Genomic DNA, 6,225 nt, shown 5'->3' with positions numbered 1-6,225 from the left:
CGATTCCTGGTGAGGGCGCCTACACAGGTTGTGGTTTGGACCCTAGTCAGCACATGGTTAGAGCACATGTGGGAAGCACCCTATCAAAGTTTCTCACATTGATATTTCTCTCTCTCTCTGAAATCAATAAAAACATTTTTTTTAAATATATTTTATTCATTTTTCACAGAGAGGGATAGAGAGCTAGAAATATTGATGAGAGAGAATCATCAATCAGCTGCCTCCTGCACACTCCCCACTGGGGATGTGCCCGCAACCAAGGTACATGCCCTTGATCGGAATCGAACCAGGGACCTCTCAGTACACAGGCCAACGCTCTATCCACTGAGCCAAACCGGTTTCGGCAAAAACAATTTTTTTAAAAAGATCCATTCTGGCTCTGCTGATCCCTTTGTGAGCTGACAGGTTACTAAACTGAGAACTATAAGATGGGTTGTTGGGCAGCTCTGCTGAGCTGTGTGACTTTTAATGAGTCCCTAACCTCTCCGGTCCCATCTGCTCACTTCAGTGTGTTCATCTATCTACCCTTCTAGCCAGTCTGTGCCCATCACTGTTTAAGCCGGGGCCCCATGGCAAACATGGTGGCCCCTGTTCTCATGGAGCCCAAGCCCCGCCCCATGGCGAACATGGTGGCCCCTGTTCTCAAGGAGCCCAAGCCCCGCCCCATGGCGAACATGGTGGCCCCTGTTCTCATGGAGCCCAAGCCCCGCCCCATGGCGAACATGGTGGCCCCTGTTCTCATGGAGCCCAAGCCCCGCCCCATAGCGAACATGGTGGCCCCTGTTCTCATGGAGCCCAAGCCCTGCCCCATGGCAAACATGGTGGCCCCTGTTCTCATGGAGCCCAAGCCCCGCCCCATGGAGGTTTGGAATAAGTTCGGACACTTGTTTCCCAATTTCAGGAACACGGGGCACCCAAATCTGTGAGACACCCAGCAAGAGTGCTCCGAGGAAAATGTATAGCCATGCTTTCCTTATTTAGAAAAGATAGGAACCTAAGCAAGCTTAATTAAAAGGATAAATCCAAAAGCAGTGACTTTAAAAAAAAAAAAAAATTTTAACTCAAGCACTAGATTGAGGGGGTGAAGAAGAATAAGAACCAACGGTCCAATGAGCGGTACTTCAGTTGTCCTGGGCCTTAGGGAAAGAGTGAAATTTCCAATTCATGTAAAGTGGTTTTAATATTAAAACCTAATAAAGACCAGTTTGGCTCAGTGTATTGAGCATCATGGACTAAAGAGTCAAATCCGGTCAAGGTGACATACCTTGCTAGTAGTTGCAGGCTCAATCCCTGGCTAGCTCCAGTAGGGCTGGAGGCAACCAATTGGCATCATCAATGTTTCCTTCTCTGTGTCTCTCCCATTCCCTTCCAACTCAAAAAAAAAGTTAATGGAAATCCCACCTGGGTTAGATCAGTGGTTGAGCGTTAGCCTATGAACCAGGAGGTCACGGTTCCATTCCTGGTCAGGACATATGCTTGGGTTGTGGGACTCCATCCCTGATTGTGCAGGAGGCAGTCAATCAATGATTCTCATTATTGATGTTTCTATCTCTCCTCCCTCTCTGAAATAAATTTTAAAAATATTTTTTAGCCGAAACCGGTTTGGCTCAGTGGATAGAGCGTCGGCCTGTGGACTGAAGGGTCTTGGGTTTGATTCCGGTCAAGGGCATGTACCTTGGTTGCGGGCACATCCCCAGTAGGGGGTGTGCAAGAGGCAGCTGATCAATGACTTTCTCATCGATGTTTCTAACTCTATCTCTCTCCTTTCCTCTCTAAAAAAATCAATAAAATAGATTTTTAAAAATATATATATTTTTTAAAAAAACTTGATAAAGATACTAAAAACCTAGAAACCAAATTATGGCTGCAATATTTCAAAATAATACCTATACATTATGTCTAAAGACTGTTAAGGGGAGGGAGGTTGTGGGGTGGGTGAAAAGGTGAAGGCATTAAAAACAACAACCTCTTAACGCACAGACAGCAGTGTGATGGTTTCCAAAGGGAAAGGGGGAGGGGAGAGGTAGAAGAGGGTACAAGGGCATAAATCCTAATGGAAGACTTGACTTGGAGTGGTAGACACACAAGACAATACATAGACGATATTTTATAGAATTAGACACCTGAAATCTATTTAATTTTCTTAACCAATGTCATCCCAATAAGGTGAATAAAGAAAGAAAAAAGATGGGTAGGAGTAACCAAAAATATTTATATATAATTAACACTAAGTAGGGTTTATTCCAGGAGCACAAGGTTGGTTTAATAGAGAATCTGTCAACATAATTCATTACATTAACAAATGAATGAAGAAAAATAAGATCATATCAACAGATGCTGAAAAGAATTTGATTAAATTTCACCAGCCATTCTTTAAAAAACAGTAATGGAATAACAGAAAGTATCCTAATGGTTAAACATAAGATAATTTCAATTAGAATCAAGAACTAAACAGGGATGCCCACTAACAAATGGTTTTTTTAGGACACTCAAGAAGGGAAAAATATATGTGTTTTGTGTTTTTTTTTAATTTTCTACCTTTTAGATCACATGTGCCTAAAAGCTCAAGCTTTATTAGAGACGTGATAGAACTGAGAGAATTTAGGAAGGTAAACAGATAATAGAGAAATATTAATGGTTTTTTAAAGCACTGAAAAAAAAAACCATTCCATTTAAAATAACAAAAGCAGCCGAAACCAGTTTGGCTCAGCAGTAGAGCATCGGTCTGTGGACTAAAAGTTCCCAGGTTCCATTCCGGTCAAGGGCATGTACATTGGTTACGGGCACATCCCCGGTAGGGGGTGTGCAAGAGGCAGCTGATCGATGTTTCTCTCTCATTGATGTTTCTAGCTCTCTATCTCTCTCCCTTCCTCTCTGTAAGAAAATCAATAAAATATATTTAAAAATAAAAATAAAATAAATAAAATAAAATAACAAAACCAGGCCTGGCCTGGTAGATCAGTTGGTTAGGGCAGTGTCCCTAAATGCCAAGGTTGAGGGTTTGATCCCTGGTCAGGGCACATACAAGAATCAGCCAACCCTGGCCGGGTTTCCCAGGTTTGATTCCGGGCAAGGGCACATGCCCGGTCTGCTGGCTCGATCCCAGAGGCAGCCGATCGATGATTCTCTCACATCGTTGATGTTTCTATCTCTCTCTCCTTCTCCCTTCCTCTCTGAAATAAATTAAAATATATTTAAGAAATAAAAGTAAATAAATAAAAATAAAAAGAGAACTGGGTCGAGACCGGTTTGGCTCAATGGATAGAGCGTCGGCTTGGGGACTGAAGGGACCTGGGTTCGATTCCGGTCAAGGGCATGTACCTTGGTTGCGGGCATATCCCTAGTAGGGGGTGTGCAAGAGGCAGCTGATCGATGACTCTCTCTCATCGATGTTTCTAACTCTCTATCTCTCTCCCTTCCTCTCTGTACAAAATCAATAAAATATATATTTTAAAAAAAAAAAAAAAGAGAGAGAGAACTGGGGGACTTACTTGTTAAATATGAAAAAGCATATCATGAAACAACAGATTAGAGCAGTACAGCTTGATCTATGGAGTGGTAAATAGCCCCTGTGCAGCAAGCAGTGAATCAGAAGTAGACCTCAGTATATAGGAAATGGTATTATGTGGCCTAAGTTTTTCAATTCAGTGGGAATAAATTATGGACTTTTTTAAATGAAGCTAACACAACTGGAAAAATAAAATTGGACTCCTAATTTACAAAAACAAAAATAAACCAGACGAATTAAAGGAAATGTCAATTTTAAATGAAATTTAAATCCTGCCCTGGTCCATGGGCTCAATGATTACAGCATCTGCCTGTACACCAAAGAATATCTGGTTCAGCCCTGACTGGCTTGGCTCAGTGGATAGAGTGTCGGCCTGTGGACTGAAGAGTCCCAGGTTCGATTCCGGTCAAGGGCATGTACCTTGGTTGAGGGCACATCCCCAGTAGGGGGTGTGCAGGAGGCACCTGATCGATGTTTCTAACTCTCTATTCCTCTTCCTTCCTCTTCGTAAAAAATTAATAAAAATATATTTTAAAAAAAGAAGAATCTCTAGTTCGTGTGGGAGGCAGCCAATGTGTCTCACACTGATGCCTCCCTCTCTCTCTCTCTCTCTCCTTCGCTTCCACTCTAAAAGTCAATGGAGAAAATATCCTCAGGTGAGAATTGACAACAACAACAAAAAATAAAAATCCTGTCCCTCCCCCCCGCCCCCAAAAAAATCTAGAAAATAATGTGTATACCCTAGTGTCTGGAAACTCAGAAACTACAAAATAACTGATATTTGACTATCTGAAAACCCAACCCTCGAACAGTCAAAGCAGGCACAAACTAAAGAGGCAAACCATCAGTTGGGGGAATTTTACAATGTAGAAAACAGTTAATTCTGCCGCTGTAACAAAGTAAGAGAAGAATGAACCAACAGGAAAACATGCCACCATTTAAAAATGATTAGAGCCCTACCAGGTGAAGTAGTGACAAATTGATTGAGTGAAGAAAGTGAGATGCACAAAAGTGCATAACATTATCCAATTTTGAAATAACAATAACCAAAACCCACTGAGCCACGCTGTTTCTACAATGCATTCGGGATAAAATTGCATATCTGCACGCATGTGTAATTGAGCTATTTTTTGAGGCAAATACTAAGACCAACGTATCTCAAACAAAAGCAAATAAGCCCCAAGGAAAAAGTTAGCTATAAACCCATCCCATATATTTCAATAAACATTGCTGGGTAGACCTATCCACCCATTTTCCTATGCTTGGGCATACTTTTTCTTTTTACACAAAATTACGATCATATGGTTCTTACCGTTTTGAGATCTGTCTCTTCTAGTCCATTTTTCTCATCTTTCTAGACATTTGCTGATGCTATTCTCACCCCAAACTGCCCCATCCTTTAATCCTTTAAAAAACCTCCCATTCGGCCCTAACTGGTTTGGCTCTGTGGATAGAGGATCAGCCTGCGGACTGAAGGGTCCCAGGTTCAATTCCGGTCAAGGGCATGTACCTTGGTTGCGGGCAGATCCCCAGTAGGGGTGTGTAGGAGGCAGCTGATCTATTTTTCTGATCTCTCTCATTGATGTTCCTAACTCTCTATCCCTCCCCTTTCCTCTCTGTAAAAAAAAAAAAAAAAAAAAAAAAATCAATTTTATATATATATATATATATGTGTTTTTTTTTTAATAATAATAAAAAAAACCCTTCCATTCGGAGCACCCCAACAGAGTGGTTGGCCACTCTGAATTTTGTCCTCACCAGCTTTCTCCCCTTCCTTGAGGCACATTTTGGTCTACCTGGAGTGAGTTTCTTGTGTGCTCCTCACCCCTCCCGTTAACCTGGGGAGCTCCTTGGGGGCAGGAACTTTGCCTCTTTCCTAAGTGTCCTCACATAGTAGGCGCTTCATATGTATGGTTGTACAAAGGGACATAGGCTTCTTGTCTCTGCTATTGCGTGATCTCAGATAGTATAGTGACGGAGTGACCTAGGAGGCAGATGCTGAGACACTGCACAGCCAGAGGTCACATCTGAAGAGCAGCCCAAGCGCGGATCACCCCGGGTCACCCAAACCCGCCCTCCACCCCCTTCCCAGGCTCTGCCCAAAGCTCAGAAAGGAACACCCGCACACAGGGCTCCACGTATGATATATATTTATATATATAATTTCTCTCATTTTATTGTACTTAATTCTCTTTTTACAGTAGATCTGACACAGGCATTAAATAACTGCGGAGAGAGACCCCTGGGGTGTGGGGAGTGCAGGAAAAGACGGGGACCCAGAGTGAAGAAACAGATCCAGCAAGAGGAAAAAGGAGAGGGTCCATCTGTGGGTGGGGTGTGGAGGCTGCAGCATCGGAGAAAAAAGGGGGGGGGATTAGAGAGGCGAGGAAGTGAACAAATGGCGCTGAGGAGACAGTTAAAACGCCTCTGTAACTCAAGAACACAGGAGGTCCCTCTTTTCCCATTCTAAGGGCACTAGGGGGCTGTTGGAAACTGTAAAGAGATCCGAAGGAGACGGAGCCAGGAAACTCAGGGCCTAAATGGAGGGGGGATTTGCCAGTTTCAGGCTAGAATGCAGAGGAAAGGGTAGGAGTTAGTGATTAGTTGATAAACTGCAAAGAGAAACCGGCGAGAGGGTGCTGGGGGCAGATCCGGGCCCAGGGAAGCTGGTGGAATAGTCCCAGCCTGCTGACGTCTCCGCGGTGGCCACTGGGGAC

This window comes from Pipistrellus hanaki (assembly GCF_964339955.1).
Source record: "Pipistrellus hanaki genome assembly, chromosome: 16".
Taxonomy (NCBI): Eukaryota; Metazoa; Chordata; class Mammalia; order Chiroptera; family Vespertilionidae; genus Pipistrellus; species Pipistrellus hanaki.
Note: the sequence above shows the minus strand (reverse complement) of the source record.